Source organism: Heloderma suspectum, chromosome 17 (genome assembly GCF_057233095.1).
Source record: "Heloderma suspectum isolate Gila_16-S chromosome 17, 16-S_ref, whole genome shotgun sequence".
NCBI classification, from domain to species: Eukaryota; Metazoa; Chordata; class Lepidosauria; order Squamata; family Helodermatidae; genus Heloderma; species Heloderma suspectum.
In genome coordinates this window covers 18,806,917-18,827,908 of record NC_139474.1, presented here as the reverse complement: position 1 = coordinate 18,827,908, position 20,992 = coordinate 18,806,917, and the positions used below count along the sequence as shown (strand labels likewise).

At 50.4% G+C, this 20,992-nt stretch overlaps 1 protein-coding gene across 1 annotated transcript in view; it reads left to right on the top strand.

The window, feature by feature from the left end:
• Positions 1 to 20,992, top strand: part of SEMA6C (semaphorin 6C) — a 112,624-nt gene that overhangs the window by 11,675 nt on the left and 79,957 nt on the right. The gene's annotated exons all lie outside the window — the stretch shown is intronic.

Here is a 20,992-nt window from a genome sequence, read left to right as displayed (position 1 = left end):
TACTTTTGAGAACGTTGTTGTTTTAAGAAACATCTTGTCATCCCCACGCTGAAAGACACACACACCCTTCTTGGGTGCAAGGAACATGGGCTGAGATCATGCCCCTCGAGACCAGAACCACGGCTGGGTTCGAGACCAGGATGATCTTGGAAGCCAGCGAGGCTTGGCACAAAACCAGGCTTTGTTTTATTTGATTTCATTTCATTTTAAGCTGCTGTACTGAGTACAGAGCGAACATCTCAGCCGACTCATTCCAGCCGCGCTGTTCGCGAGTGACAACTGATTTCTGCATCGTTAATTGCTAATCAAGCCCGACGAATCTCCCACCGGGAAGAGAAAAGGGAGCCAAAGGCAGAGCTGAGTGCACTGAAAGAGTTTTTAATGGGGAGGGGGCCTGCAATCACCCCCCCCCCCGAATATTTAACATCTCGTAAACCTTTGAGAGTTAATCCATTAAGGTTGGGGAAGGGGTCGATTCATACAGATGCTACCTCCCCCCCCTTTCCTTCCCCCCACCACAACAAAAAAGGTACCTTAACCCAGCCTTCCCCCCACTCGGCACCCTCAAGATGTGCTAGACTGCAACTCCCATCATTCCCAGCCCGGTGGCAGGGGTGAGAGGAATTGCAGTCCAACGTATCTGACGTGCGCTTGCTTGGGGAACTCTGCCTTTGCTGTTCACCTGCTGCCTCAGCTTCTATTTTAAACCCTCATTATGGTTGCTATTCATGTTTTTTTTGGGGGGGAAGAGGGGAAAAAAGAGTGGGGGGTGGGTTGAGCAAGTAAAGAGGATCAGGAGCAGAAACCCCCATTAAAGAGGATGCTGGCTGTGGGGAGAAGGACAGCGATGGCCTTGTAGGCCCCTTCCAACCCTTGTTGTTGTTGTTGTTCAGTCGTGTCCGACTCTTCGTGACCCCATGGACCATTAGCACGCCAGGCCTTCCTGTCCTGCGCTCTCTCCCGGAGCGTGCTCAAGTTCATATGCATTGCATCGGTGATGCTATCTAGCCATCTCATCCTCTGCTGTCCCCTTCTCCTTTTGCCTTCAGTCTTTCCTAGCATCAGATTCTTTTCCAGGGAGTTTTCTCTTCGCATTAGGTGGCCAAAATATTTGAGCTTCAGCTTCAGGATCTGTCCTTCCAATGAGCACTCAGGGTTGATTTCCTTTAGGATTGACTGATTGGACCTCCTTGCAGTCCAGGGGACTCGTAAGAGTCTTCTCCAGCACCACAGTTCGAAAGCATCGATTCTTCGGCGCTCAGCCTTCCTTATAGTCCAGCTCTCACAGCCATACATTACTACTGGGAAAACCATAGCTTTGATTAGGCGGACCTTTTGTCGGCAAGGTGATGTCTCTGCTTCTTACTATGCTGTCTAGGTTGGCCATAGCTTTCCTCCCAAGGAGCAAGCGTCTTTTAATTTCATGGCTACAGTCACCGTCTGCGGTGATCTTGGAGCCCAAGAAAATAAAATCTGTCACTGCTTCCATTTCTTCCCCTTCCGTATGCCAGGAAGTGATAGGGCCAGATGCCACGATCTTCGTTTTTTTAATGTTGAGTTTCAAACCAGCTTTTGCACTCTCCTCTTTCACCCTCAACAAGAGGCCCTTCGCTCTCTCTGCCATTAGGGTGGTATTGTCTGCATATCGGAGGTTGTTGATAATTCTCCCAGCAATCTTAATTCCGACCTCTGTTTCATCCAACCCGGCATTTCTCATGATGTACTCTGCATATAAGTTAAATAAGCAGGGTGACAATATGCAGCCTTGTCATACTCCTTTCCCAATTTTGAACCACTCGGTTGTTCCATCTCTGGTTCTTACTGTTGCTTCTTGACCCTCGTACAGGTTTCTCAGGAGACAGGTAAGGTGGTCTGGTACTCCCATCACTTTAAGAATTTGCCACAGTTTGTTGTGATCCACACAATCAAAGGCTTTAGCGTAGTCAATGAAGCAGAAATAGACGTTTTTCTGGAATTCTCTTGCTTTCTCCATGATGCAGCGAATGTTGGCGATTTGATCTCTAGTTCCTCTGCCTCTTCGAAACCCAGCTTGTACTTCCGGTAGTTCTCGGTTCGCATACTGCTGAAGCCTACCTTGTAGGATTTTGAGCATCACCTTGCTGGCATGTGAAATGAGTGCAATTGTGCGGTAGTTTGAACACTCTTTGGCGTTGCCCTTCTTTGGAATTGGAATGTAGCCTTGTGATACTTTCCATGGGGTTTTCTAGGCAAGAATACTTCCAACCCTACTATTCTATGATTCTATGGGCCTGAGGCGGAGTGCCGTGATTTGGCCAAGGACGGATGCGGGCGGCAGATGAGATTGTCCCCCTCAGATTTGCCGTGCTGGGTCGGCAGAAACAAGCCTACTGCCGAGAACAGGTTTCAGAGGAGGCTGAGGGCTGTAGCATGGCAAGATCCTTCTCCTACGTAATGTTGCCATGGAGGGGTGTTTTGGGGTCCCAAACCTTGCAAGGTGTTGGAGGGACAGGGCCGGCGCCCAGGGTCGGCATGGCTGGGCACTGGTCAAGTGGCCTGCGTGCTCCCTGGCTCTCTGCCCGCCAAGCAAGCACGTGGGAGCCATCGGGATGAAGAGGAGGGGGAGAAGCAGCTGGTGACCATGGTGGCAAGGAGGTCGTCTTGCTGAGGGCGGGGGTCTTGCCCCAGAGCCTTCGAAAAACTGGAGCTGGCTACGAGGAGAGAGCTCAGAAACCACACCGTCACACGTTGTACGTTCCAGAATCTGGGGATGCTCAGGCAAAGTACTTTGGCTGGGCCTGTTCCACGGAGGGGGATTTGCAGAGCGAGAATGTTGCCTCGCTGCCCCGACCATCTCGCGTGCTCTGTGCTGAACGTTGCTGTTGATGCACTGCGCCTTCGTCTTTCCTTTTTTGCAGATCTTTGTCGCTGAGCAAAACCCGGGCCTTTTTCTCTGTCACCTCTTTCCAATCCTTTTGAAAGAAACTGCCTTTGTCTAGCAAGTGTCTTGTGATGGGGAGTTTCACAAGTTAAAGGTCTGTGAGGGGCCATAGTGCTAGAGCCCAGGCTTGGCCTGCAGAAGGTCCTGGGTTCGATCCCTGGCTTCTCCAGGTAGGGTGAGGAAAGAATCCTGCCTGAAAACCTGGAGAGCTGCTGCCAGTCAGTGTTGACAATACTGGGCTAGATGGGCCAAGGGTCTGGCAGCTTCCTGGGTCCCTATCTTTTGCTTCCTGCCTATCAGTTTCACTGGCTGGCCTCTGAGCTCAAGTGTTTTGGCCAGGGGAAGAGGGGGATATTAACTCTCTTTCTCTGCACGCCACCTGATCTTTATCGCAAGGCCGTCGAGCCTCTTTGAGCCCAAGGGCCGGATCCCATTTCAGAGAAGCTCTCGGGGGCTGCATTCTAGTGGTGGATGGAGCCAAAGGCCAAGGGGGCGTGGCCAAACAGCAGAAGACCGCCACGTTTTTATTTAAAGTCCTTCCTGCCAGCAACGAAAGCTTAGGAGAGGCATTTTGGCCTTTTAGAATGGGGGAAGGGATCTGCGCGAAAGCCAAGCAACACTGAATGATCCGTGGTCAGGGAGAAGGGGGCGTGGCCAAGAGGAGGGGCGTGGCCATCTGGTGAACCTCAGGGGCTGGATTGGGCCCCAGGCCCGGGTTTCCACACCCCTGCTTGAGCCAGAACTGCCGAAGCCCGAAGTTGAACTCCAACCAGGCTTCAGCCTTGGCGGTGAGGGAACGGTACTGTTCCTGCCTAGATCAGGGTATGGGAAGCGTGAGAGCTATGCAGTCTACTTCCTGGTGCCACCACAAATTGGTCCCCCACTGCTGGAAAACCCCTTGACAAAGATGGCAGCAATGCAAAGATGGCGCTGATGGCCCATGGGTGTGTCGCTGCCATCTTTGTTGTCGAGGGCTTAACCTCCCTCCATACACATACACACACACACACACACACACACACACCCTCACCCTCCTGGCTTCGGAGAACCAGCTCAGTCCAAGGAATACTCATCATCAGCCTGTGAACTACCTATGGGCCACAAGGAACTTCCCGGCAATGCTCGGAGCCAACCCCCAATACCTAATCTTTTCGGATGGGTTTATAGCACTCTTCCCTGACTTAGGGCTCTCCCAACGAGTGTGTAGCCCCATACATCAGGAGAATGCTGGGTTCAGGAAGGGTCCCTTGTCAAAGAAAGAAAAGCGGGGGCTTCCGGGTACTTCTGGAATTTGGCCTCTCCTTTCTTAGAAATTATGCACCGTTTCCCTCTTCCTTTCCGGGGAAGCTGATGCATCCCCTTTGATTGTTTTTGTTGCCGTTCCCCCCGAACCTTCTCCGGCTCTGTCTCTTTGTTTTGTGTGTCTCCTTTTTCCAGTGAAAATACTGTATAACTTTCAGGAAAGGACACAATTAAGGGATGCTTTTTTGGTAAAAATGGAAACTCCTGTTCTTTGGACTCCACCGAGAGGTCTTTATTTTGTGTTCCCCCCGCCCCCAGTAGAAAAATCCCTCCAGCTCGTCCGTTTAGATTTTGGAACTTTGGCATATACAGATGGTATATTTTCCCCCTCAGCCCTCCCTGAGAGGTGTTAGACTCCAATCCCCATCATCCCCCTACCCCATTATGTGGGGAAAGTGCAAGCAAGAGGTGGAAGCAAGCCCTATGGCTGTAGCTGTCCAGGCCCTGCTTTGCCCCCGATTTTATCTATAAAATACCATCTGTATTTTAATTTGGATATTTTTTATCCTGACCTTCCTCCGAAAGGCTTGGGGTGGCGTTCATCGTTCCCCGACAACAACCTTACCAGGTAGGATAGGCCGAGAGAGGTTGACTGGCTTCAAAGCCTCCAAGTGAGATTTGTGGCTGTTATGGAGGGGGGAGGAGATGTGAACTCTGATCTGCCCCCCCCCCCCAATCCTAACCTGATGGATGATACCATCCATGCTTGGCAGGCGTTAGTAGTCTCTAAATAAACCTGGGGCTCCTCAAGACCCTTTAAAAAAATCCAGTGCAATTCCAGCCAGCCTTGCAAAATGGGTTCAGCAAACCCCCAAACCCGTCAATATATATGAGTTGTGCTGGCATTCTCTGGCATTTCTGAGTTATTTCTCCCTGGTAGAGACCTGGTGAGAGACCCCTACTTTCTCCTGCTGTAAGTCTCATAGAATCATGGAATAGTAGGGTTGGAAGGGGCCCACAAGACCATCGAGTCCAACCCCCTGCTCAGTGCAGGAATCCAAGTCAGAGCATCCCTGACAGATGGCTGTCCAGCCTCGTCTTGAATGCCTCCAGTGTGGGAGAGCCCACCGCCTCCCTAGGTAACTGGTTCCGTTGTCGTATTGCTCTAACAGTCAGGAAGTTTTTCCTGATGTTCAGCCGGAATCTGGTTTCCTGTCACTTGAGCCCATTCTTCCGTGTCCTGCATTCCGGGATGATCGAGAAGAGATCCTGTGACAGCCTTTCCAGTCCTTGAAGAGCGCTATCCTATCTCCCCTCAGTCTCCTCTTCTCGAGGCTAAACATGCCCAGTTCCTTCAGTCTCTCCTCATAGGGCTTCGTTTCCAGTCCCCTGATCTTTGTTGCCCTCCTCTGAACCCTCTCCAGCGTGTCTGCATCCTTCTTGAAGTGTGGCACCCAGAACTGGACACAGTACTCCAGATGAGGCATCACCAGTGCTGAGTAGAGGGGAACTAGTACTTCCCGGGATTTGGAAGCTATGCTTCTATTAATGCAGCCCAAAGTAAATGCACTGTCTGTTCCCTGGTGCCTGGCATTCTGATGTCCTAGTTGCAAAGAGTCTAGATGTCCCCTCCCCCTGGATCCACATCTGTTGGGCTTCTTCTCGGGATTGGGAAAGAAATCGCTTTGGTTTCATTCCTACTGCAAAACCCCCCGACCTGTAGAGTGAAAACCCTAGTAAGACCATCAGAAGAGCCGTGCTGGATCAGGCCAAGGGTCCATCTGGTCCAGCATGTTGTTCACACAGTGGCCAACCAGCTGTTAACCAGGAATGCGCAAGCAGGACACAAGCGCAAGAATGCCTTCCTGCTCGTGTTCCCCAGCACGCTGCCTCTGATACTGGAAAGAGCATTCAGCCATGAAGGGGAATCATAGAATCATAGAATAATAGGGTTGGAAGGGGCCTACAAGGCCATCGAGTCCAACCCCCAGGAGTAGCCCTCGCCAGCCTTATCCTCCATGAATTTGTCGAACTCCCTTTTAAAGGCGGTGGCCGTCTATGTTCCAAGTCTTCAGTCTCCCACACACATGCACCCATCTGCCCATCTCTGCTAATTCTAGCAAACAGGATGCTGTTGAGAGAAGGCAATACCATTTCTTTATGTTGCATAAGCCAAAGGTGCGATGATTGCATTTTTAAGGGCGGCTCAAGCTGTCTCGGAGTGGAAACTCTCCACTGGGGGACGTCTCCCCAGATTCTTGTCTGGATTTGTCACCAGATCATGCAGTTCTAAACTACCCTGCCCTGGACCAGAAGCTGCAAGTGCGAGGGAGGTGGGGGAGTGTTCCAGGGTTTATGTATTATTACACCCTGTTGCTTTTAAACTGCCTTGAGAATCATTGGTTTGGAAGATGGGGGACCAACCTCCGAAATAAGGGCAGAAATAAAACTGGAAGCTAGTTTGTGCGATTCCGCTGTCAGAGTTAATCTGAGGAAATTTCCTCCTTAAAACAGGAATTTGGGAGAAGGCTTAAGAGGGCTGGGGGAAGGCAAGGTGAGGATGAGAGAGATTCTGTCTCTTCCTAATTTCAGATCTGGGGGTGAAGTCTGACCAGATTTCCCTGTGTTTATGGAAAGGGCTCACACACCAAACCCACTGGCCTCCCTTCCCCCCTTCCCCCCTCCCCCCTTTGGAGGAGAGATGGAGACATCTGGACCCTGTGGGAGACATCTGGATCCATCTTTCCCACACTCCACGGGTCGGGAACGTGCTGACGCATGCAGGGAGCGACGTTGGCCGGTTCGGGGTTCCCAGAACAGCTGTTTGGGCCATGACAGTTCCCAGAAAAGGCTGGATCCAGGTCCCCTGTGGATGGATGCTTTCTGTGGCCTGGCTCCCTGGGGACCTGGAGAACAACGCAGCAGTGGAATGGAAGCAGGCCGGGGCCGACCTTTGCCTCCACGTGGCCCCCTCTTCCCATGACCCTTAAGACAGCTTTGCCTGGGACCACAGCCATGCGCCCCCTCACCCCCCGAGGGGATGCCATTCGTCCAGAGCAACAAAGCCGCATACATGTTATTGTTATTATCACTAGTGGACTGCTTGGAATAGCTCTCAGTTTGATGCTACGAAGCCTTCAAGCAAACCTACAGCTGTCAGAGTTGGGTATGTGGTGCCCGTCCCATCTGAGTGAATCCAACGCCATTGGCACCCCTGACATGGTGCCCTCCTGTAGCCCCCAGAGGGAGAGGTCTGTCCACTCCATCCCCCTCAGAGGGGCTGCCCCACAGCAGCGGGGAAGGGACAGGTGTACAACTCCGTCTCAGCCTACTGTCCTCTGCTGGCGTCAGACTTTACGGACAGCAGCGCAAAGCTATACCCTGGTTAGGAAAGTCCGCCACTTAGAGACCGAAGCTGTCACTGCAGGTCTGGACCGCACGGATACATTGAAATTAACGAATGAATGCGTTTCGAGCACAAAATAACCCAGAGGTGCACATTCCCAGGGTCCACTTAGTATGCATGCCAGGTTTCAGGTGTCTAGGTTTCACGGTCTGAGCGCTCCAGCTCTGACAGACAGACAAACAGGCACCCGCTTTGATTCTTCCAGATTAGTCTTAAAGCACGCTGCGATGAGGGCTGCAAATGCTTCACACTGGTGGTCAATTTACCCCTGCCCCACCCCTCTCCATTTTCAGCAGTGTGTTCTAGAGCAGAACAATGTTTAAAAGCACAGAAGCAAAGACCCCATCCTGCCGTTTGCCTTGTGACGTGAGTGCAAGGGTGGCATGCTGCTGTTCCCGAGGGAGAATCAATGAGCAGGAGGGGTTGTTAAAGACCCTCCTGTGCCCAGTTCCCCCCAAACAACCCCCCTCCAGCTCTTTAACTGGAGATGATGGGGGTTGTTGACATCTGGGTGCCGCCATGTTCAGGGAAGCCTGGATTTGCTCATCCCAAGTTTGGGCAAACACATTTGCCAGTTTAACGTGCAGCTCTCTCCCGGCCTCTTTCTTGTGGGATTTGCTCCACAGACGTGGATGGGAGCCACGGACGGCCTGAAGCAGCACCTACCTGCAGAGCCTGTCTTTGGTTTGAGTTCCTTTCTTGGCCACCCTATTGCGGGGACTGGATGTTTGGGAAATGGAGGGTACAAGAAAAGCAGCCTGTGTGTTGTAGGGAGCCAGGGCATACTTAATGGGTTTGTGTTTTGCTTTGGACCCAAAGATGTGGTCTGAGTGTCACTATGGATTGTCCTTCTCGGTCCTCATGTGCATAGTGGGGAGTGCTGACCTTCCTTCACAGTGGAGTTGTTTAGTCTTCTGCTTATCTGCTGTCTTCTGTGAGAAGGGATCTGTACGCCGGAGAGTACGGATTAGCGTTTCTTCCCCCACCTAATCTTCGCAGCTGTATCAACAAAGACTTCCTATCTCTGTTGGGTCAGGACACACAAAAAGATGCCTTCCATCCTAGGTCAGGTAGGCCAGCTGCTTGGGTACAGAATTAAAGTGGGTTTAACCAAGGTGGTAAGAAGGATCGTGGCCCAGATCTAGGGATGTCGGAGAAATCCACAACGGAATCAAATGGGTTCGGCTTTCAATAAATCTGACTTGTCGATTTCACAGCAGACTGGCTTTCCCCAACTTTCATGAATTGCACAGATCTGCGGACCATTTTTTTAACTTTCTGTAATTTTACACAAGTTTAGTCATAGAAAATTACTAACATTAAAAAAAAACTGGTCAAAAATGTGCATTTGGGGAGATTCGCACATTTTTGCGAGTGTGGATTTGCGTGAGTGCGAATTTGCACAAATTTGGGGGATTGGAAAAGAATTGATTCCACCAATGAGTAGGCGATGGAACAAAAGACACCTGACAGTCCATGAAACGCAGATGGAGTGGACCACTGGGCTATGGTGGATTGAGTAAGGAGATTGGCTGTGGGCAAACTGTACGCATATCATCCTGTTTCGGGTTGACAGCCGTTCTCTCCCGAAGTTCTCACCTCTGGGAGGGGCTTGTGTGGAGCCTAGAGGAATTTGGAGTGGATCAGGATTTCTCAGATCTGGATTATCGGTTACTTTGTTATTACATCATCTTGTCTGTTCTCCAAGGACCTTGTGTTTAAAATGCATTAATTCATCACCAACCTGGAGCCCTTCCGATGTTGGCCGACTTCAACTCCTATCCACCCCGGCTAGCATGGCCAGTGATCAGGGATGCTGGGAGTTGTAGTTCAAAACCACTGGAGGGCACCGGGTTGGGGGAAGGCCAGGAGACCCGGTTTCGAATCTCTATTTGACTATGACTCTTCACTGGATGACCATGGTGGTCTCTCTCTCTCGCTCTCTCTCTCACACAGCTTAATCTACCTCACATGGGTGTTGAGAAGATACAAGGGAGGAGGGGGAAAGAACCATCTTTGTCAACCTAGCCCCAACCTGGTACCCTCCAAATGTTCTAGACTCCAATGCCCAGCATTCCTGACCACTGGCCATGCTGGATGGAGCTGATGGGGGCTGAAATCCAAAGCATCTGAAGGGAAAGGTGGACTTAAGGCACCTTCTGCAGAAGATGCATCAGGCGTTAAACGTTTGGCATTGTCAGCAGGCCGCCACAGTTTCCTTTACAGTCAGGGCAGGCCAACGGTAGATTAGGATGTAGTGGTACAATTGCCAGATGGGTCCCATTCCGTTCAGTGGGGCCTGCTCCTGGGTAAGTGGGTACAGGATTCTTTGCTGGCTCCGGGTTTTTGCGGGCCCTTGGGCAAGATACCCCAATGGGCCCCCTCCTCCTGTGATTCTACTTTCTCACCATCATTGTCACCAGCTCCTCCTCTTCCTAATCATGGCGGCCCCTTGCTTGCTCGACAGGCAGAGATCCAGGGAGCAAGTTGGCCTCAGCGTTTACTGCTCCTCCTTCTCACCACCACCATTGTCTGGGGCAGAGCGAGAGGCAGGGGAACAAGCAGGTTGCAAAGGTGAAGGAGAGGAGCAGCTCCAGGGGGCTTTTGCCAGTGGGCCCCTGCTGGGGTGTGGGCCCTCAACCCGTGCCCCACCATGCCGACTCCTGGCGCTAAATGACTTCGTTTCACCCTAAGCTCCGAAAACTTTTTTTTTTTAAGCTTTGCTTCCTGTTCAAGTAGCACCTTACATTTGTGTTAAAGGCAGACGTCCAACAGGTTGAATTGACACATCTGGGTTTTTTTGTTTTGTTTTTTGCTGCTGCCGTTGCATCGAGCTGGAGAGGTGTGATTTCTCGCAGATACGTCTGGAATATTCTTTAAGCCTTTGGTGGTATGGGGGCAGGAACGTAAATATTCTCAAAGGAGAAATGTTTACTGGGCCAACCCCCATGGCAACCGTTCCCGTAGCATAGCTGGCTGGGGAATGCTGGGAGTTGTAGTCCGACACATCTGGAGTTGCCCCAGGGTGGGGAAGGCTGCCCTGGGTGGAAAAGAACCTGGACGAATTGGGTCCCGGATGTTTGAAGCTGTCATTTTAACCTTTCTGCTGCTGTTCCAGGTAAACGCTTGGCAGGCTGAGACTCACTCCCCTGCACCATGCTCCTTTCTGGGTTCCCCTCCCCCTCCCCCCCCCAATAACTGAGCGAGAGAAGAGGTTGATTTGTAAAGCTGACGATATCTGACATCTGCTGTTGTGTGATTTATACCCAGCGCTGAGCAGAGAAACAGGCTAGTGCTGTTCCAACGCCTTCTTTTTTTGTTTCAGGCTCAGAGGTGACGGGGGGGCAGGCGGGGGGGGAGCACGGGCGGCGAGGTGGGGGGACGATGCACAGAATTGCTGGTTCCTTTAGCAGCAAAGGTGTGTGGGTGTGCAGCTGCCACGAAACAGGGTTTGGTGGCTTTTGGTCTCCACTCTTCCCTTTCTGGATAATTTTGGTGATGGATATCCTCATGAGGATGATTTTACTGCAACGGCTGGACTCCAGTTGGCCCAGGGCGATAGGCATTGTGCTGATAAGGATCCACTGGGTGACCTGATGCAAGGGGCTAGTCCTCAGTGTTTTGTCCTTAAGGAAGACATACGCGTTCCCTTGATCATACAGGAGTTGGGTCTGGAATGCTGGCTTGGAAGCAAAATGCTTTGAAACGTGCTCTGTAAAATGCTTATTTTGTTTGTTGTGTTATTACAATGTCAAATATGCGTTTGGGTCTGATGTGATCCATATCTAGGCAGGAATAAAGGCCGTTCTTCAGTCTGATAGGTGCTTGGCAGTTGTCGATCCCATCTTTGCCTGCCTCTTTGTGTGGCTTGGCTCACTTCCTTGAGGCACCCAGAGCTCTCTTTTATTCCCTGTGGCTCCCAGGGTCTGGCAAGGCTATCTAAAGCTCCGTGGAGCTCCTGAACACCTTGGATCCTCAGTGTCTAATCCAAGCCTCTTGACACTTTGAAAGCTTTAAATTGGCACGGCGGTGTTGAGGGTCCCTGTGGGCTTCCAGGAAGCAAGCATCCTGCCTGATGTGCTGTGGGAGGTAGATCAGAGGCAAGAGAGAGGCCTGTAGCTGGATGTGGGGGCAGGGGGTGATGCTTCCAATCCCGCCTTTCTAAAACAAATGGGAACGGGAGGGAGGGCGGCTGTACAGAAGCCCGAAAGGCCGGGCCAGTCTCATCAGTTCATGGCTGCACGGTCCTTGACCTTCCAGGAACAGTGCCTGTGTTAGATCATCTCAGGCCTGCCTGTACAAAGGCTTGAAGGGAACAAACTTTGCAGCATCTCTGAGATATGCATATACTTGGTGTGGCAGACTTAGAAGCAACAGTGAGGAAATTTCTCTCTGTCTCTGTCCCCATGGGAAGAACCCGTAACTTTTCAAAGTTTCACAGATGGAAAATAGGGCAGTGCGTAAGGGGAGACATGATGGAGGCGTACAAAAACATACCTGGTATGGAGAAAAAGGATAGGGAGATGTTTTTCTCCCTCTCCTATAATACTGGAATTCAGTGGGGTCACGCCATGAAGCTGAAGGGAGGGAGATTCAGGACAGATCAAAGGAAAGACTTCTTCACTCAGTGCAGAGTTAAACTGTGGAACTCGCTGCCACAGGAGGTAGTGGTGGCCACCCGTTTGGATGGCTTTAAATGGGGATTAGTCACGCTCCTGTAGGAGAAGGCTATCTGTGGCTACTAGTCCTGATGGCCACATGCTATCTCCAGTATCAGAGGCAGTATGCCTATGTGCACCCATTGCTGGGGAACATGGGCAGGAGGGTGCTTTTGCGCTCATGCCCAGCTTGTGGGTTTCACACAGGTAAGTGGCTGGCCATTGTGGAAACAGGCTGCTGGACTAGAGACTCTTTTGGTCTGATCTAGCATTGTTCTTATGTTCTTATTTGCATACAGCTCAATTCTCACAGCAAGCAACATCATTATTACTGCTACTACGATTTGGAACCAGCATGTGATGCAGCACTTAAGAGTGCTAGACTAGGATTGGCAAGACCTGGGTTCAAATCCTCGCTCATCCACGAAGCTCACTGGGGTGACCATGCCCCAGTCACCACAGCTCTCAGCCTAGCCTGCCTCACAGGGTTGTTATGAGGAGAACACAGAATGGGGGAGAACCAGTTTTCACAGTCCCAAGCTTCTTGGACAGGGGTGGGCCCTGGTTTTTGGACTACAGCTCCTATCATTCCTCACCACTGGACATGCTGGCTGGGGCTGATAGGAGCTGCAGTCCAAGAACACCTGGAGTGTCACTATTGCCCCATCCTTCTTGGAGGAAAGGAGGGGTGTGGCACATTATACGAATATGCTGGTAAAAACAATCATATTGCCCTGTCGTAACTCCCATGAATGGCCGCTATAGAACTTTTTCAACAGGTTGATGTCAAACCACTTAGGCTTTTTTTTTCAGTGGTGGGGGCCACACTTTACCTGTTGCATTTCTGCCTGCCATGCCAGTAGATAGCACAGGGCCTCTGTCAATTTCAACACACATCCACCCTGCCCCCCAAGGCAGCATCTGCTGCAGATGAGGAACCTGTAGACATCCAGATGTGGTTGGACTCCAGCCCCCATCAGGTGGTCCAGACAACATGACCAAGGGCGAGGCATGACGGGAGTTGGAGTCCAACTACAGATTCTCCACTGCTGTTCTGCTCCATCGTGCGCCTCGGATGGCCTTTAGGAAAAGGCACCAGCCCGGTTGAGCTTGTGTAGTAGAGATCCTCAGCCTAGCCCATCTCTTTTGCACACGCTCTCTCCTGGGTCATTTACGCTGCCCCGGGCTAAATGGTGCCATGTAAACCAGTTTCAGGGTTGAGAACCTGTGTACAGCGAAGCCTCCCTCTCTGTCTGCGTTTCTGGCAGCAAGGAACAGATGGGCCGAAGACGCTGTTGACCGGCAGGCCTGATCAAACGGAGTCGAATCCGCGCCTGGCGACGTATTAATCACCCTCGCAGCCTCGCCGCTCAGGCCTTGGCCACCGGCGGGGAAAGAGACACCATTTGTCAAGCAGGCCGGCAGGCAGATTAATCGATGCGGCGCGGAAGGCGGCCGGGCTGCAGCTGACGCAAGCCGTCATGGCGCAGAGCCAGGCGGGGGTGTCCAATTCTGGACTGTACCACTTCAGATCGGGTGTGCATTCTCTCCTTTTTTTCAGGCCTCCTCAGGCGCCCCTTCCTTGCATTTAGTAATCTAGCGCCCCAGGGCTGCGCCACATCATTCTCTTTCACTGTGGAGAAGGGCTGTCACTCGGTACTTGGCCAGCTGCTTTGCAAGCAAAAGGTCCCAGGTTTAATCCCCGTTGTCTCCCTATAGGGCTAGGAAAGACCCCTGCCTGAAACCCTGGAGATCCTCTGCCAGTCAGTGTCGACCATACTGGGCTCGATGGACCCAGGGTCTCACTTGGTGCAAAGCAGCTTCCTAGGTTCCGATTTAAATCAGCCCTGTATTCAGAACCATGAGGACTAGAGTCTTTATTTTTAGGGAAAGGGCCATTTCTGCCAGTCAGTGTCGACAATACTGGGCTGGATGGACCCAGGGTCTGACTCTGCACAAGGCAGCTTCCTTGGTTCCTACGGGCACTTCAGAGGAGCTTTCTGGTGGGTTGTGCCCCCGTGGGTCGCATCCGCCTGCCTGTTTCAACAACACCCCAGTTCCACCCTCTTATCACTGTGGCAAAGCCACTGCTGTGTATTGGTTGGGGGGGGGGTGTATGTGTGTGGATAAACCGTTCCTTTTGCGGAAGGCCGTGGGGTTAGGAAGAGCCCTTTCGGTGGGGAGAAATGAAATCCTCCTCCAACCCACAGAGCTTTTGACAGGCAGAAATGGAACCCGTGTATCCGGGGGATGGGGGGCCTGAACCCTGATGCCGGGGGCACAATCATACCCTGTGTACCCCCACCCCAACAACAACAACAACTACTAAGCCTCTTCTTTTTCCAGTGGAAAAAAAGACCCAGTTCCAACCAGAGGAGGAAGCTTTGCGGAAGGATCAGATGGGCCTCCTTCCATCCACAAATGCTCTTTGGGGTTTCTTTTGTTCCCTTCCTCCTCCGCCTCCCCCTCCTCCTTTTTTCTCTTGGCTCTGGGTGCTGTGAATCAATCTGAGAGCCTCCTGGGCTTTTGTTTAGAGTCGGTGGGGCCTGCTTGGGGCGAGGGTTTGGTGCCTCGGTGGCGGGTCAGAGACAGATTGTGGTGGGAAAGCTGGCCATCTTTTGCAAGCGGCTGCGCCCCCCTCAGCTGTCGCCCCGTCTTCTGGGGGAGAGGCCATCAAACTCTGCAGGGAGGCTGAGGGACTGATGCCTCCAGCCGCGATGTGCCTGCAAGCAAAACCCATCGAAGGTCTCCGAATTTGACTTCAGAGCTCTCTCCTTCTCGTGTCCGTATCAGATTTCGATTTTTGCTTTTGTTTCTTCCCTTTTGCAGGACAATGCGTGCGTATATTTCGTGCATGCTTTTCGCAATGTACACACTGATGGTGCGCATCTTTGAAATGTACGTGTTCTTCTCCCATTGATGGGAGTGTGTTTGTGTGCATGTTTCAAAAGTATGCATTTTCTCGTTTGCATTTTCCGAATGCACATGCTGTCAGGTTGCATGCTCAGAAATGTACGAGCTTTGACCATGGATTGCTTCCAAGTCCGTGTTCAATCTAGAAGGTGTGAAATGGGTAAATCCTGATCGAAACCAAACTGAAATGAATTTCTCATGCATCCTTGGCTTCCAAGCATCCTCTTCCTGCCTCATGGTATGCTCACTGGGGCCAGAAATCTAGGGTGAGGGTTGTGTTTTGGGGTCAAACACACATGCACACACACACACACACAACCTGGTGTCCTCCAGAGGATTTTTACTGTGCCTGCTGCCTGGGGCCGATGGGAGTTGTAGTCCAAAACATCTGGAGGGGCAAGGCTGCTGCAAAGAGTTGGTGTAGCATAGTGGCTATGAGATGGAGCTGCAATTTGGGACAGCTGCGGTCCAAATCTCACCTCTGCCATGGATTCACGTAGTGGCCTCAGGCAAGTAATCTGGGGGCTGATAATACCGACTTGCCATACAGCAGTCTTCCCCAACCTAGGGCCTTCCAGTTGTTTTGGACTACAACTCCCAGTATCCCCCCAGCCAGTCATGCCACATTTTTCGTATTTTCCAAATACGATGCACCTGTAATGCTATTTTCACTAATATACAAGCACATCTTTCCCTAATAATATGTGTAGTTTTGTATGACTTCTTTGATTGGAGCACTCCATTGCAAAATGTGGAGACAGTCAAATGTCAAAAGGTAACAGTTTTGGCTCACGTATTGGTTCAATATTAGGTTGAACAGTTTTCTCCCTCGTTCCTGTGTGTGGCCATTTCCACACCTTGTGTCAGCGGGTTCCGTAGATTTATTATCTGAAGAACTTTCTTTGTCTGTCCTAAATTTACTACTCACAAATTTCATTGGTAACCCCAAGTTCTAGTATGATGACAAAGGGCAAAATATCCCTTCCTTCTTTCCTTCCTCTTTGTCAAAATTCTTTGGATATGCAAATATTTTCAGAAAACCCATCAGATCTTTGATGCCCGTATTGGGTTTCCAATTTTTATTTGACCTCAGTTCTTGATTGCTGACAGTTGACATGCAGTGGTATGTAGGGTTTGACTAAATCTGTCGACCTGCAGTAGTAAGTAGGGTTTGACTGTGTTCTCAATAGTTCGTCAGTTTTCGTAGTTGATGCCTGCCAAAAGCCAAACTGTATGGAGGTGCCAACAAATGAATGGAATTGAATGTTGAGATTAAAATGCACCTTTAAAATGTTAGAAACTTTTTTAAGCAACCCCTTGCTCCCGCCCCCAACTGAGATTGTGTGTATTTTTTACTAGAATTGTAGGGCCAACGAAAGTGAAGAAGAATTTGAGATGCACCCAGTTTTTGCAGGAAGTCAATGATTCTCTCTGAACCTGCTGTGTGTGTGTTTTCCCTCTATTGTCTTACGAGGTCTATAACTTTCATTAATGTTGACACATTAAAAGCTCTGCATTGTTTTTGCGCTTTGTTTCCAAAAGGTTTGGAGGCAAAAGTTGAAAGGGAAAACCTGGGATGTTTTGCTGCTTTGTAAAATAAGTCATTGTTCCAAGAATTGTTCCTCAAGGTCTGGAGTGAACATGACTGTGGTCTAGCTGTCCCCGGCCTGGTGCCCTCTACGTGTGTTGGACTACAGCTACCATCATCCCCAGCCAAAAAAGGCTGTGGGATTCAGGAGCGTAAAGAAACGTAAAGACACAGGTGGCAATGCGAATACAAAAATGGTTAGTAGATGCATCTTTCACACATGAACTTCCTTCCAAAACTTGTGGAAACGTGTGGAGATGCGAAATCCCAGCCAATTCCATTCTGTCACATACCCCAAATTGCTGATACCTACAGCTTTCACTGTGCAAGCAGAGAAATGTTCCTGGCTGTTACAGACATCTGTCTCCTAGGAATGTATGAGAAATTAGTTTCAGTTCTTTTTTTTCATCAGGATTTATCCAGTTCGCAGCTTCCGGACTGAACACTTACTCAAACGCAATCTGTGTCCAAAGTCTGTATGTTTCCAAGCACGCAATGCGATTTGCGGACCTCACAAAATTGCATTGGACAGCATGTGCACTTTTGAAAAATGCTCATGAAAAATGTGTACTTTTGAAAAGTGTACACGAACACGCTTGAATCAGTGGGGAAGAATGCATACATTTTGAAGATGCACACATTTGGAACACATTGCATGAAAATATGCATGAATTTTCATGTGAAAAGAAAAACACACACAACAATCACAGTCTGCTATGGACATGAGATGGAAGGAGCTCTGAACTTCAGATTTAAAGAACTTTGAACTTGAGTTTTGCTTGTGTACACATTCCTGCCCTCTGTGTACACCCACAATTTGCGATGGGCCAACGAGCGATGTCCAAGATTACTAGGGTGCTCTGAACGTCGTCTTGCTCAGTCTTGTGCTTGATCCCTGTTTGGGTTTGCAATCACTGCCAAATCTCTGCAAATCTGCACGCATCTCCTAATTTGCGCAACTTTCTTCCATGGACTAAAGTGGGGCTTTCAGTCTGCAAGGCGACATTTGCACAAATTAGGAAATTTGTGCAACTTTCTTCCATGGACTAAAGTGGGGCTTTCAGTCTGCAAGGCGACATTTGCACAAATTAGGAAATTTGCGCAACTTTCTTCCATGGACTAAAGTGGGGCTTTCAGTCTGCAAGGTGACATTTGCACAAATTAGGAAATTTGCGCAACTTTCTTCCATAGACTAAAGTGGGGCTTTCAGTCTGCAAGGTGACATTTGCACAAATTAGGAAATTTGCGCAAAATCCAACTGGCCTGCCTTGCCTGCTCCATTGCACGTCTCGCCACAGGCCCTTCAGAAGTACTTTGCTGCCTGACTCTTCACATCATCTCTCCCTCATGCCTTCAGTCTGGAGCTGTTTCAAGTGTGTGTGGGTTGGTGTTCCGTGGCTTCGTTCACTTACCTTTCTCTCCGCTGCTGTACTGCAAAGTATTTGGGGGTGGCTTGGACTTGAATGGGCAATTAAGACCCATTAGCTTTACAAAAGACCGATAAAAGACATAATATACAGAGAGAGAGAGAGAGAGAGAGAGAGATCAACACAAGTGCTTGCAGTTTTGGACTCTCCTTGGGGCCGTGACTATGGAGACTGCCTGCACTGTAAAATTTGCCACTAGACCACTGTAGATGGTTCAGTAGAAGGAGTCGTTCCCATGTTTTATTTTCCTTTGTTTCTTTCACACAGCACCTAGCACCCTGGCACTCGGATTTAAAATCAAGCCATCGCTATAAACTGCCAATTCCAAACCATTGAGAGCTATTGAATAGGAGGAACTCGAGATACCTTCTGATGTCCTAGACCAACCCCATCCCCACCCGCCAAAAACCATAGTGGTGCTTTTCGCATCCTGAATCTTATTTTAGTCACAAGACCTGCAGCAGGTTAGGAGCAGAGGACAAGATGGTCTCTGGATTGGAGTCAGGGCCGGGATGAAAATCTAAGAAGCTGTGTGTCATTGGGTTAGGTGGCGGGGGAGGTTGGAGGCAGAGGAAATGGACCAGGAGACCCAGCAAAGAGTGACTGGCAGAGAGAAATGGGTAATAATGACCTTATTTGTATGTGTGTTTTTCTTAAAAAAAAAGAAGTCCCATGACAGACTCCACCATCTCATGATTTCAGAGGAAGGATTCATTACCTTTTCCTCTTCTCTGAACGTTCTTGAGATGGGCAGACAACAAGACAACAAGGGTGTTGTGCGATTTCTGTAAGATGCAGGCAGAACGGGGAATGGATGAGGGGACACCCCATCAGATCCTGTGACCGGTATAATTAGGCATGGGCTTGTGCTCGTGGGCCAGAGGTCTGATCAGCACCACTGCAGGGATGCTCCTCCAGTCCTCACTGCAGTATCCCTGCAGTGAGGACAGAGGAGGCAGTCCAACAGCACAGCTGATCAGAGTTCTGGGCTGTATAGCGGAGTTCTGTGCTGCATGAGAGCCAGTGTGGTGTAGTGGTTAGAGTGATGGACTGGGACGGGTGAGATCTGGGTTCTAGTCCCTATTCAGCTATGGGGCTGATTAACCTACCTCGCAGGGTTGCTGTGAGGATGAAATGGAGAGGAGGAGGATCATGTACGTCACCTTGGGCTCCCTGGAGGACAGGCGGGATATAAAAGCAAGAAATGAATGAATAAATTTTAAAAAACATGGGATAGGGCCTGGCTGAACCTCCTGGAAGATGGTACTAATGGTATTAATTTAATAAATAAATATGAACAAGGAACAGGCAGATTAATATGATTGAAGGCAACCCCTTAGGGATCATGGATCCAGATTGTTTAGGCCAGGGGTGAGGAAACTCACGCCTGGGGGCAAAATCTGGCCTCCTTGGTTCCCAGTCTGGCCCACTGGGGTTCCCCAGATGGCCACACCCCTTCTCCCGGCCCTGCCCCTTTCTTCCAACCACCAGTCATTTGGTGATTTCTCAGCATTTGTGCTCTCTCCCCCCCCCCCCCCCCGCAATCTACAAGGTTAAAATGCCTCTCCTAAGCTTTATGGCAGGAAGACCTTTAAGTGAAAACAGGCCTGGTGGGTTTTTTGTATTTTTGGCTACACCCATTTCGCCTTTGGCCCCGCTCACCACTGGAGTGTGGCCCCAAGAGCTTCCCCAAAATTGACTCCGTCCCATGGGCTCAATGATGCCCCCCTGGTTCAGGCTCCAAGCATTCTGGGCGGAAAGATTCAAGTCGACACCGTGTCTTGGAAACCAGCTGGGACCCGGTGTCATTTTCAAAAATGGGGTTGTGTGATTGTTGTCCAAGGCAATGTTCTGACTCCACCTTCCCCAGCCTGGCAGCCTCCTGATGTGTTGGACTACACCTCCCATCAGCCGGCATGGGCAGTCTGGACCAGCTGTGGCTGACTGGGGCTCTTAAAAGGCAGCACCACCTAGACCGTGTGGAGTCCAGGCCACCCCCACTTCCCCAGCGCCCTTGGAGGAGGGTCACTCGAGTTACCCCTTCACAAATCCTCCCCCTGACCTGAATTGGAAGGACAGGGGTGGCAGGCCATTGTGCTCCCCCTCGACAACATGGTAGGCATTTAATGGATGAGGAATAGAAGGCTATAAAACCCCCAATCCGAGAGCATAATTTGAGCAATGGGTTCAGCCCCCCGAGCATCTCTTTTCAGTACCAGGTCTCAGCGCTGCAACCCGTCAAGCAGTGCTGCAGATGACAGGGTCTCTGAGTGTGCACAGAGTTGCCTTTCCTGTCACTTGGGGCAGAGCATGCGGGAGGTCCTCGGTTCGATCTCCGGCTTCTCCAGTGCAGCGGGAGATGGGAAAAGATCTTTCTTTGCTGGAGAGGCTCTGCAGAACCGCCGCCAATGAGAGCAGACAATCCTGGCCTGGATCAATTGATAGTCTGACTCAATACAGCAGCAAGCGCACTGTTGATGGATTTCAGCCAATTCCCCACAACCTCTGTGCATGCGCGTGTGTCTGTCTGTCTGTCTCTGTCTGTGTCTCTGTCTGTGTGTCTCTGTGTCTGAATGTCTCTCTGTCCCTGTGTGTGTGTGTCCATGTGTGTGTGTGTGTGTCTCTCTCTCTCACTATATCTATGTGTGTCCGTGTTATAATATTGTGTGTGTGCACATTTCCAGGCCAAATGCTGGAGCTTTCAAGCAGATCTGAGCACCAGCCCGTCATGTTTGCATGTGTTTATTACTTTTGTTAAGGCCACCCAATAACAAAAATGCTCTCTGGGAGGCTTACAATAACAGTGAAACCTGACAAACCTGCAAATAAAATCATAAA